At 52.1% G+C, this 12,733-nt stretch overlaps 1 protein-coding gene across 1 annotated transcript in view; it reads left to right on the forward strand.

The window, feature by feature from the left end:
• The window catches only part of LOC114683339 (decreased expression in renal and prostate cancer protein-like), a 31,345-nt gene that overhangs the window by 17,902 nt on the left and 710 nt on the right, over positions 1-12,733 (forward strand). The window contains exons 7-10 of the mRNA XM_028857617.2: positions 4,805-4,905; positions 7,345-7,432; positions 8,052-8,213; positions 9,747-9,871. The gene's annotated coding sequence lies outside the window, so the exon portion shown is untranslated. The remainder of the gene's footprint in view (positions 1-4,804; positions 4,906-7,344; positions 7,433-8,051; positions 8,214-9,746; positions 9,872-12,733) is intronic.

Raw genomic sequence — 12,733 nt, forward strand, 5'->3', positions numbered from 1 at the left:
GAGCTGTCACGGGGTGGGGTGCTTAAAATGACACACACACACACACAACGAACTCATTCGGGAGCGGGGAGATGCGAAAATAAACACACAAGAACAAGGGCGGGCAATGGCCAGAGACCCTTCCATCCCACTGGAGTTCGGGGATCCTGGGTTGCAGGTTCTTTGCTTTCACTTTGCACCTTAAGGACCTGAAGACTGCTTTGTCATTAGCGGCCAAAGGTCGGAGGTCTTTATCTTCCAGTTCTAGCCTCACTCTTGGAAATCAGGTCCCAAAGGAACAAACGGCCTCGGGGAGCTCTGAGGATCTCCAACACAAAGGAATGTGTAGCTGTGCCTGCCTGGAGAAAGCAAAGAATTAGAGAGATTAATTGGGGCTCCTGCAAAAAGACTCTATTTATCTGGCCTGACCTAAATATTTTAGTAAGAGAGGGTTTCTACAGCGAGAAGATGGTCTACCAAGCATGGCCAGGGCTAGGAATTCCCGCCGCATTCATACGGCTCTGGACCGGACTTGACCACCTGGCACTTGGAGACAAGGGCTGTAAGGACTAATAAGAGGCAGAAAAACGGAGCAAAATGTCATTGCACAGACTCCAGTGTCTTTTGTAAATTTAAAATTTCCTCCCAGGACTTGATTTTATAGCTAGAAGATACTGACTCAATTTTGTATTACATGGGAGAAATATTGGAGAATCCAAATTCAGAATTTGGGGCTTTAGGGAACCTATTGCCCTTGGGTGTCTCCTTTAGTGGTTTGGGGAGGGCCTCCTTTAGAGGTTTGGGGTGGCCTCTTGAAGGTTTTAGAAGCTTGGAATTTGTTTTGTTTGGTTGTGGGGGGAGGTGGAGCCTGAATTGAGAAAAGGAGCTGATTCTAGGCTGGGACTGATGGTCTCCAAGGCCACATGTCTTTTTTTTTCTTTTTTTTCATCATCTAACACTGCCAGGGAGATGCCGTTATCCCATGTCACACAGACCAAAGGGAGCAGCTGATGTTCCTCAATGGCTTGACACCCAATGCTCCTTCCATGGACTCTGTCTTGGAGAAAGTGAGACCCCAGGGAGCCAACTGGGCTTGAGGAAGAGGGAAGCAGAGAAGAGAAGCCTCACTGTTATCAGGGATTTTTGTGTGTGTGTGGGGGAGCACCAGGAAAAACAAGCCTCCTTGTCATTACTGTTTTTAATGTGTTCTGTATGGTGTTGCAGATGTGTAGCCCAGTCTACATAATAAATTCCAGGACAGCCAGAGCTACACAGTCCTCCATCACAGCACAGGCTTCTAATCTCAGCACTTGGGACGTTGAGGAGGAGGATAAGGAATTCAAGGTCATCCTTGTCTATATAGCAAGTCCCTGGCCAGCCTAGACCCCTCCCCCCCCACACCAAAACAAAGAAATTTTAAAAGAAATGTATATTTTGGACACCTGAGGCTCATCCCTAGGAGACTTAGAGCCTCGATTGCTAACCACAATGGTTTTATTATCGTTGTCTCCCATAAGCATATTGAACCATAGGCTCTCCAAGAGGCCAGAAGGCTTTAGGGAAGGAGGACTGTGGATTCTCAGGGCTTGTGTCTTTTTTAAGCGCACACTGTGTTTGCGAGGGTGGGGTTCTCAGCAGGGCGGTATGTGGCTTTGTGAAGTACATGTGTCTAATGAGGAGGGTAGAGAACCGCGGTGTGGGGACCGGTTGGAGGTTGGAGTGTACAGCTCCATGGTGAGCTAGCAAAAGAAAAACGCAGAAAACAGCTGGAGTTTACTAAATGCAGGCATCAATCACAGTGACACCTGTGGTCCCCTCCTCTCCTTTATTTCTTAGAAAAATATTTGTTTTGAACTTTTTATTTCTTTTGTGTCAGAGAACAATGTGTGGGGTCAGTTCTCCCCTTTCAGCCCTGTGGGTTCAGGGGATGGAATTCAAGTGTCAGGCTTGGTGGTGATCACCTTTATCTACTGAAATGTCTCCCAGGATCTCTCTCTTTTGTTTTTGAGACAGAGTGTAGCCCAGGCTCATGTGAAATTCATGGCAGTCCTCCTGCCTCAGCCTCTCAAATGCCGAAATTACAGGCATGAGCCACCATGCCTGGCTCGCCACCGCCTCCTTCTCTCTATCTCCTTACCCAATTAAACTATGCAGAACTGCTTTCATGGGTGTTCACATTCCTCCAGCTACCCAGTTGAGAAACCTCTTTTGTGTAGTCGCAATCTGCCTGGGGCTAATACCTGCCATTTGTACTCTTCAAAGTTTGCTGCAGCCACCAGACTTCCTGGAAACCAAATCACATCGGGTTTCTTTTCTTCTCTTTAAAAATTTTTGAGAAAAAAAAAATGAGTGTCCTTCCTGTTGGTGTTTTGCCTGTGCACCATATGTGCGTCCTTGAAGACAGGAAGAAGGTGCTGGATCCCCTGGAAATGGGGTTACAGATGGTTGTGAGCGGCCATGTGGGTGTTGGGAATTGAACCCGGGTCCTCTGGAAGTACAGCCAGTGCTCTTAACGCTCTAGCATCTCTCCAGGCCCTCAGCTGGTTTCTTGACCCAATTTTCTTCAAGCTTTTGTAGAGCTCTTGGTCCAGTCAGCTGAAGGCAATTTTCTTGTAAATATCCGACTCAGATTTTGCTTGATCACCTAGACCCAACCCAAAGACAACACCCCTACCTTTTCTAGACATCGAAAGAGTCTTGTTGAGAGTGTGGGAGCAGTACATGCCTTCAATCTCAGCAATCTGCCTCGGGGGAGCCAGATACAGGCAGCTCTCTGTGAGTTCGAGGTCTGCTGGTCTACCAGGACAGCCAGAGCTACATACTGAGACCTTTTCTCCAAACAAAAACAAAAACAAAAAAACCAAAGCAACAACAACAAAAACCTTGGCTTTGTTTTGTGAGGCTGAGGGTGGAATGGGGTCCCAGGCATGCCGTGTATACACTACCTTTGAGTTGCCCCGATCATTCTGTGTAGTGAAGGATGACCTCTATACACCGTGTGGTGACATCCCCAGGGAGGCAATCCTTCGATGCAGAGGCTTGAAAGGCTGTAGCTTGGGAAGATCTCTTTGGCATGGTTGTGATCAAGGAACTGTAAACTTTTGAAAGGAGGCACAAGAGGGTACCCATGGGAAGGCTGTTAGGGGCAGAGCTGGGGTCCCCAGTCATCATTCATAGTCATCCCACTGCCCACATCTCTCTGTCAAATTTTTGAGGCACAGTTTTACTTTTAGCCCAGACTGACTTAGAATTCACAAGGTAGCCAGGGCTGGATTCTAACGGATGGTGATTCTCCTGCCTCAACCTTCCAATGCTTGGGGTACAGGCATGTCTGGTTTGTGTTCCTTCTCCTGAGTAAAAGCATGTGTGACTGGTAAACTGGCCTACACACAACGTGTGAGTGATAGTTACAACCATCTGCCATTAAATATCTAGATTCTAGAATTACTAAAAGCAGGAGCTGGGCTCAGTGGGTCATGGCTATAATCTCAATACTCAGGAGGCTGAGGCAGGAGGATCCAGAATTCAAGGCCAGCTTGTTCACACTGAGACCTTGTCTAAGAGGATAATTTTTAAAAGACCCCACAATAGAGGAGATGAGATTATTGTACCAATAGGCAAGATGGGCCAACATCCAACCCAGGAAACAAGTGGGTTTAGGTTAATGGAGGCTTCGAATCACCGAGGGGAGGAGGAAAAGGAAGTTAGAAAACATTTTGGGCTTTTGAGGAGAACGGGGAACTCGGGGTTATGAAAGGGAGGGTGTGTGGGTGTGCTCTCGGCTAGGAGAGAGGTGAGAAAAGAGGGAGGCTCCTTGCCACCCAGGCTCTGCCAGGACTAGAGTGACACCCCTCCGCCTGCCCTAATCCCCCATTAAGGCAGCTCTGAGCTTGTTATGACAGCGTCTGAGGGCGGCTGAATTGCTGTTTGCGGTGTCTACTAATTGGACTGAAGGGCTGGAGTCTGGACACAGAAAGGGGCCATTGTTACTGTTTACCTTCCACAGCTGCCTCCCCGGGACCCTCTAGTTGAGGGGAATAGCATGCCCTCGGCTTGTGGCACCCATTCCCTGTGTCCGTGAGAGGGCACCCTGTGGGGACACTGCACATCCCTTGCCTTGTGTGGTTTGAGTCTCCACGGCACAGAAGAGAAGAGCGTGACACCTGACAGGGCCTAGGCAAGGCTAGGGTCCCCTCCCTGAGCCTCTTCCCTGTCCTTCCCTTCTGCAAGGGTGCCTCTTCCTCCAGCAGCTCAGGCACCTTTTCTTATCTGCCTCCTTCTGGACCAGTGCTTCTAGACTTGGCTACACACTAAAACCACCCTCCACCCCCATACAGATGTTTGGACTTGGCCCAGCCCAAAAATCAGAGAGGGAACGAAGCCTTGGAATGCACACCACGGATACAGTCTCATCTCCGTGTGGAGACTGCACACCCACCTTCCTGCCAAGGCCCTGCTATGTCTATAATGCGGCCGCCACTGGCAGGTCGATCGCTTGTTCATCTTTATTACTAAATTACTTGTGGAGGCCTTAGTATCTAGAATGGGATTTAAAGGTCTGTCTTTGGCCTCAGCCTTGTTCTTCCCTAAGGGCAAAAGCACTGACTCACCCTTGCTTGTGCCTGTGGATTTTTCAAAAGGATCCCGAGGAGAGCTGGGCCAATCTGGGGCTCTTGAAGATCTAGGATGGAAGATCTAGGATAGAGTGGAAAGTTCAGCACTCATTGACTCCAAGGCTCTCCTCCCCTCCAGTACCAGGGAGACTTCCTTTAAAATGGCCGTTTCTCTTACTGTATCCAAATGTTTCTGCTTTTCTTCCCTTCAGCTTCTCTGCTGGGCGGGTGGGTGCTCCACCCTCCCGCCCTCTCTCTCTGCCCTGTGGACGTGTGGACCAGTGACATCCAGCACCACGGACAGCTCCTAGCGGTGAGTGAGCCTGCTGACCCCTTTAGGAGCGTGGAGGTCTCCCTGCCTCCATTCCAGGCAGACATCCAGCGCTATATTCTGGATCTGGGGGAGTCTCGGGAGACAGGCTGAGAGATGTGGCATGGTAGCCTGGGGAACACTGGGCTTGAACTTGTGAAGACACAGAAAGAGAGCCGTGATAGGAAGGCTGAAGGTCAGAGGTCAGGAAGGATTCCATGGGAATCATGGAAGACAGAATGTGCAGATCAACTGAAGCTAAAACAAGTCTCAGCCATCTTCACCCTCTGTCATCATATATGTGTGTGTGTGTGAGAGAGAGAGAGAGAGAGAGAAAGACAGAGAGAGAGAGAGAGAGAGAGAGGCAGGTCATCCATCTGGTGAGTGAAGCTTGAAGGCTCAGGCTTTTCTGCATCTGATTCCCCCTTTAGGAATCTCCTTGCCCAGTTCTGGCAGGAGTTTCACAGGGGGGTGTTCCACACAAAGGCAGGATGCATGTCTGGGAATGTGAAGTATCAATGGGAACCAGGAAGAGGTGGGACTGACTCTTCTCACTGTCGGAGAAGGCTCTAAGGGAAAGCCCTGCAGAAGGCATGGGGAAGGCTTACCTAGGAGAAAAGGCAAGGGGGCACCATCTGCCAGGGGATGGAGGCCAGTGGATGGCCCCAGGAGTCTCTGGAGGCCAGCAGGAGGCATGCAAACTGGAACGGGGCCTGGGAAAGGCCCTTCTGTGTGCCCATGCTTGCTCCCCCAACACCGTGAGCCTAGAAACAAAGGGACCATTCTCTCCTATTTGACGTTGCCATCTCCGGCTGGCAGTGCCAGGTGGCGGGGGCATCGGGGGGTGTCAATCCATTATCCACCCCCCAACCCCTAAGTCCTCTGGGGCTGAATGTTGGGGAGGTGGGTGTTCTTATGCTGTGTTGCCATGGTAACCACCCCAACCCCCAACCCCAAAGCACACAAAAAGATAGCTCTCACCCCCCACCTCTAGGAGAAACCTGGGTCTGCCTGGGAATCTTCCCCTGAGAATCCTCCTCTCTAATGCACAGCCATGCCATGCTTATGCATGTACCACCCTCAGCACCCGGGACCAGAGGCCCACAGGGCAGTGAGGCTGGCATATCCAGTATCCAGACAAGGATAGACAGTGGGCACCTATTCTTTCTACTTAACCTCTCTCTCCTCAAGCTCCCCAGTCCTTTGGCTATAGCCAGAGCTATCCGAAGACTCCTCCGCTGAAGTGATAGGCTGTGCTGGGATCTTGGCCTTCTGCACTTTCCCAGAAATAAGGGACACCTGCTACCTTTAGCAAACCTCCAGGCTGTGGGAACTGAAAGGAGGAGGGAGCCATTCCTGACACCCTCCATCTGTACCCTCACCATTACTCATTAGGCATTCTGCCCCCTCCTTCCGCTCGTTAAGCCTTATTTGCATATATTTGCATAATACAGTTCATTTGCATTGCAGGAGGCTCATGGTGGAAGCCAGGAAAAAAGAGGTGGGGGGGGGTGGAGAAGAGAAAAAGGGAGAGATTTTGTTTTCATCAAAGTGTGGGGGGAGAGCTGGGGGGGAGGTGGCAGGAAGAGGCTAGAAATAAAAACTCATACTACTTTCTTTCTTCCCTCTTGCCCTCCCTCCCTGGGTTGGACTCAGATGCCAAAGAGAGATGCCAAGGGGCTGACTTTTCTGTCCTTTTTTTCTCTTGCTTCCTCTGGCCTTGGCTCCTCCGTCGGGGCCCCCCACCTTGTCGGAATCAGGCTTCAGAAAGAAAGCCCGGTAGGACGTGAGGCCGTGGGAATGGAAACATAGGAAGAGGGAGGCCGCCATCTTAGGTAGCTGGTGTTTATAAAATGGCCGCCTCTGAGCGATGTGGGCTGAGAGCCAAGCCTGGGTGGTGGACTTGAAGGAGAACACCACCACAGGGAAGGATTTCCTGGCTGACCAGGAATAGACCTGAACATTACTATCAGTGAAATTAAAAAGGGAGATAAAGAGGCAGGGAGAGGTGGGGGGGGGCATTCCCAGAAGAACTATGAGGTTCAGCATGGAGGCAGGGTGGCCGAGAAGACTGATCACCGGGTACAGATCCCAGAGGACTCAAGACGGCGGGTGATGTCAAAGGTACTAGAAGAGTCAGGCTTGAGAAGCCCAGCGGGAGAGGGACGGGGCAAGGCATGGGCAGGCAAGATCATCCGGAGTTGGAGGGTCTCCGGGCTGCGGAAAGCCACAGTATATTCTTCGGCCCAGCTGGTCACTACCATCTTCACAACCCTTTGGAAACTGTGCCCTCTAAGACCACTCACAGCCTCTTACCTGGGCCAGCTGCTGCCCTTGCCCTCTGTGGACAATGTCATGCCGGCTTGATCTTCCCAGCGTCTGTGTTGGCCTTGCTTCCCATGTTCTAGCTGAAGTAACTTGTTCCTCTTTTCCTTCACTCAGGCCTCCGGGTCAGTCAGCTCCACACCGAGGTGTCAGCACCCGATGTCTCCCTTGGGGTCACTTTGGTCATTTCAGCCATCTGTTGAAGGTAGAAACTCTCACTCCTTTTTAAGTGACACCCTCCTCTCCTCTTCCCAGTGTCCTGCCATTAGCTCAGAGCCTAGAGCCTGAAATGCTCACCTGCCCAGGCCCTACTGTGAAGAACTCTGGGAAGGCGCCTGTGCTTCTAGCCTCTAGGGTGGCAGAGCTCAAGAGGGGGTCCTACTTGGAGTTCAGCTGCTCACTGGCATGAGCTGTGCCCACACTCTTGTTTCCTTTCCCCTAAACCTGTAGACCCTCACGTTCAAATTTTTAATTTTGTGAATTTATTTTAGTTTATGTATAGGAATGCCTGCATGTATGTATGTGCACTACCACATACATGCCTGGTGCCCGAGGAGAAGAAAGCATTGAATCTCCTGGAACAGGAGCTACAGATGGTTAGGAGCTGCCATGTGGGTGCTGGGAACTTAACCCGGGTCCTCCGGAAGAGCAACAAGTACTCTTAACCCCTGAGCCATCTCTCCAGCCCAAAGGTTCAAATCCCGAGCACTGTCTGGACTTGTCTATGTCCAAATCAGTCTCACCAAACCCTGTCATTCCCTCCTTGTGCCAACTCGAGTGTCCAAGCTTTTCTTTTCCTTTTTCCTCCACATTGGCTCCTACAGTCGGCAAGCTCTTCGGATGCCTCGTCCACGCCAGGCTGGAAGAGACTCCCATGGCCCTGTAGAGTCTAGTGGGAAAGCAGACACAACTCATCTCAGGCCAGCGGTTGCCCTGCGACAAGCCCGGTGGCTTCCTGGAGGACACCGATAAATCAGTAAAGCAAGGTATTCGGGACTTTGGGAAGGGAGGTGGTGAGAAGTAGCTGTCAGAAAGGAAAATCACCGTCTATCTGGGGACTCGCCTGTCCCTCAAAGGAAGTGGAGCCTTAGATACTGAGGCAGGGAGGCTGGTTAAATGGTGGGGTTCGAGGAAGTCAGCCAGGGGCTAGGCTAGGACGTGGCACCTGGCTGGGAGGTGTATGTAACTTCCAGGGGGTTCACGTGCACACAACCTGATGGCTTCTGAGCTCTCACATTAAAAACCAAAAGATTTAAGAAGTCAAGGACTCTAAGGCTGACTGGTGCTCAAATGGAGAGGAGGAACCCTGTACTCAGAAACTTCCTGGAGGAAGTAAGGGATAATGAGAGTTGGGGGTGGGGTGTAGGGCTTAGTCCGAGGGGATTCTCTGAGAGCAAGTCGGGCAGGGAGGAGAGGAAGGACCGCTGGTCCCCAAGCTGCCCTGTCAGCGAGATGCCAGGCTTTATACAAAGGCTTCTCTGTAAGTGGCCTTGGCAGTGGCTGTCAGGTGAGGGGACTTAGCTCCTGGGGGCCTTCAGTGCATTGGGGGTAGGGCTGGAGGTAGCCTCAGGCTTCCAGAGGTCCGCAGGAGAAGAAAGAAGCTAGGCCTGGCCAGAGTCTTCCAGAGAGGCTGTAGAAAGCGGTTCCCAGGCAGGTTCCTGGTCCTGCCCAGTCAGACCCCAGGTCTAGGCGCCCCCCTCTGCCCACCTCCCGTCCTTTCCAGCTGGGCCCCTGGGTCTTCTAGCCTCTCCTTCTCCAGCCCTCGTGTGCTCTCCCAGGTTTGGGGCCTGGCCCCGCAGGAGCCTAGAGGGACTATCACAGGGCACCTCTTACACCGAGGACCCCGTAGTGGGAGAGTGGAAAACCAGCAGTGACCCAGAGGCACAAAGGAGACTGTAGGCCACCTCCGGGTTTAAAGCACTCTTACCTTCCTAAGCACAAGGTCTTTCCTGAACCCACCTCAGTGCCCCTTCCTGCTTATCGGCAGTGAGGAGAGACCCCGCCCCCCATCATCAAGCCCTTGCTGCCTACCTGGCCCTTTTAATTGCTCTTTGGGTTTGAAACACTTTAGACAGTAGAATGACTTACAGGTCAAGGGTTCAAGTCTACAGGAAGGACAATAAAAGACAGAGTTAGGGTTGGACAGACCGATCGGCATACAGGCTCTGACTTCCCTCACTTGCTAGTAGAGGAGGAGAGAGGCAAGCGATCAATGCCTTCAGGCCCTAACTTCGGTAGCCCTTTGTAGGATGGTGTGCCAATGTCCGGTGCTCAGTGCTGAATGTCGAGGGACACAGTAAGAGGAAGTAGGCAGAACCGAAGTGACAGTCTCCTAGAAGCCTGGGCCTTAGGGTGCCAGCTGAGGAGAGTAGAATCACACTAGGTGTCTGTCTAGTGAATGGAGTTGTCTGTGTCTCAGGTCTGTCTTAGACGGTGGCATCTCTTGTGGGTACTAGTGATCTAGTCCACCAGGAGGCTTGCTCCCAGATTGCCTACAGCTATTCCCATTCCTTCCTTAGGTCCTCTCCTTGTTCTCCAGAGCAGCATGAGCCAGGCACTGTGGAATCTCTGCTCAGGGAAATGGATGAGGACCTGTAAGCCCTGGTCCACAGCCTTCCAGCCTGATTCTCCGGTCCTGGGCATGGTCAGCAGTGAGCTACTTTAGAATCTGTGGGGGGTCCTTAGGGCCACGGTCCAGGGAGACTCTGACACGGAGGGTCTTTTGTCTGGACACAGTTGTCCCTTGTCGCGTAAGCAGGAGTCAAGGAAGGAATGGCACCCCCTTTAGCCTCCACCAGCGGCACTGGGGCCTCCAGAACTAGGGGGGAGGACCAGGCTGAGGCTGGCATATGGAAGAGAGCCTGAGCATGGTGGAGTTTCACCTGCGAGGGCTGCCTTCTGCTGGGCTGTCCATCTGGCACCAGCTGGCATACCAGCTCCGCCCCCACAGCCAACCAGACTCCTTCTGCTGTTACTATGACAATTGGCTGCCATCTTGTACTCAGGGCACTACCTCCTCTGTGGATTTTCTTTGGGGCTCCTGAGGGACAGAAAACAGGTCCCTTAAAAATTCCTGTCAGTATCTGGTTTTTGCAAATGGCCAGGAAAGCTAGGCACGGTGCATCATGCCTGTACACTCAGCCCCTAGGAGGCGTGGGCAGGAGAACGGTGAGCGTGAGGCCAGCCAGGGCCAGAGACAGACCTTGGTCTCAAAAACAAGTCGAATTTCTGGGTATGATGACACGTTCCTTCAATCCCAGCACTTGAAAGGCAGAGGCAGGAGGATCTCTATGAGTTCAAGACCAGCCTGGTCACCATAGCAAGTTTCAGAACAGCCAGAGCTACATAGTGAGACCCTGTCTCAAATAAAGCAAAACCCATTAATTAATCACCATGTCAGGACAAAGGATGTAGCTCATTGCACAAGACCCTGGATTCCATCCCCAGCACCACATAAACTATATGTGGTGACACACACTTGCAATCCCAGCACTCAGGAGACTGAGGCAGAATTGCTACAGTTTCGAGGCCTGCCTGGGCTACATTATGAGTTCCAGGACATCCTGGGTTATGATGTCAGATTGTCTTAAAGGAAAAAAAAAAAACATGGCAATGGCCAAAATAGGCCACTGTGTCTGGCTCTGTGCTATACTTTATTTGGTGTGTCTAGAAGTTCAGATCCTGTTTCTGGGCTGGGGCTGTAGCTCAGTGACAGAGTGCTTGCCCTAGCCTGCACCGGTTCAATCTCCAGCTGCCAGGGACGTGGGGAGCAGAGCAGGGGTGGGGGCAGATCCTGTTTCCTGCTCCTAAGACAGACATTTTCTCACTCTGGTTAGGAAGTTGCACAGGCTTTCTCATTCCTGGCTCTGGAGCCCTTCCCAACCATCTAGTCACGATCTCTATCGCTGTCACACCAGCTCTTAGCTCACCACGGATGAGGTGAAAGCCATGGAAGGGTCTACCACCCAGCTTCCATCATTTTAAAGCAACTCCTCTCCCTGGATGGTGGGAAATGGAAATGGAGGCTTAATTAACTTGGCACGAAGTTTAAATGCCCCTTAAAGACTTGGGGAGTGGGGACAGTGAAATGGACGACTCGGTGTGGATACCGGCACTTGCCCTAACCCTGGGTTGATATCCTGGACCCACATGTGGAAGGAAAAACTGATTCCCAAAAGTTGTCCTCTGACCTCCACCCATGTACCACGGCCTGCACACCACCCCCCACCCCCGAATGTAACAAAAAAAAATTAAGAAGACATGGGGATTTCCATTCGATGTCCCCAAATGTTTTGGAACTTTCTTTACTTTCTGGGGACTACCAGGGAGGGGCCATTTCCTAGGCTGGCTGGTGGGGCCTTAGGACTACTGGGCAGGCTCCAAAGGTCCTGAGAACTCCAGTCCCTTCCCTCTGTCATTCCTTCTGTGGAAGGTGAGGAATGGCTGCCTTGGCTGGAAGAGTACTTGGTACTGAGCAGGGCCAGCTGGCTGAGAAGCAGGTGGGGAGGGAAAGGACCCTGCTCCAGAGGGGGCTGGGTGGGAGGGCTGGGTAATTTATGATATCATTGTTCCCACCCCTCTTCCCAGCCCCCTGCCACTTTACTGTTGCTAGGAGACCCTGGCTGGCCCTGTCATCTGGATCGCTCCTCCCCAGCCAGGGTCAGCCCTACCCCAGTCCCATCTATAACCTTTTCTCAGGCCCTGCCACACGCCGATCTCTCCTGTGATCACTCCAGGTTCAGCCAGCTTGGGAGTGGGACCAAGGCCATAGGGGAATGTGGAGGAAGCCAGGCAATAATTTTGGGGGTCAGGGAGTGCTCTGAGGGCCTGCAGGTGACCTGGGCACCAAGCCCGAAAGAACCCAAGTTTATAAATACAATCCTTATCTTGGCGGGGAGGGACGCAGACTCTGTCAGCGAATACAAACTTCTCAGCCCAATTCCTCCAGTCAAGGTCAAGGTTAAGGCCTGGCAATGGTAGGAGAAGAGAAACTGAGGAGAGAGGCTGAGGAGTGTCCCGGCTACAGGCAGGTGACAGTGAGTAGAGCTAGGTAGCACAGGGATATGGCTGAGAGTCCCTCCTCTCCCTGGAATTCCCTTGTTGGAAGTGAAGGTGGGTAAGGGGACTTCTTAAGCTGCGGGCCATGGCCACCGGTGCTTCTGAGCACTGGCCTAAATTTGGCCACCACTTGGCTTTTCTCCAGTTCATCTGCCCTGCAATCCTGACCCCAGGTTCACAGGCACAGTGAGAGGTCCCCAGAGTCCCCAGTCTGCTCCCCAGAGTCACAGGCTGCCAGCCCATTATGCTGTGCTTCGCCTGGGCTCCTCCCTCCCTCCCAATCCTGATTTCCTGTGGACCAGGTTCCCAGCACAGCTGCAGGGCCAAAGCCGGGAACCAGACAGGCAGTCTCCAAGGGAAGCTCTGCCGGTTTCCAGGGGTTGACGCAGGACTGGAGAAGAAGCTGTCCAGCTGCTGAAGTCAATGACTCCTAGACTGTGTTCTAGCA

Source organism: Peromyscus leucopus, chromosome 6 (assembly GCF_004664715.2).
Source record: "Peromyscus leucopus breed LL Stock chromosome 6, UCI_PerLeu_2.1, whole genome shotgun sequence".
NCBI lineage: Eukaryota > Metazoa > Chordata > Mammalia > Rodentia > Cricetidae > Peromyscus > Peromyscus leucopus.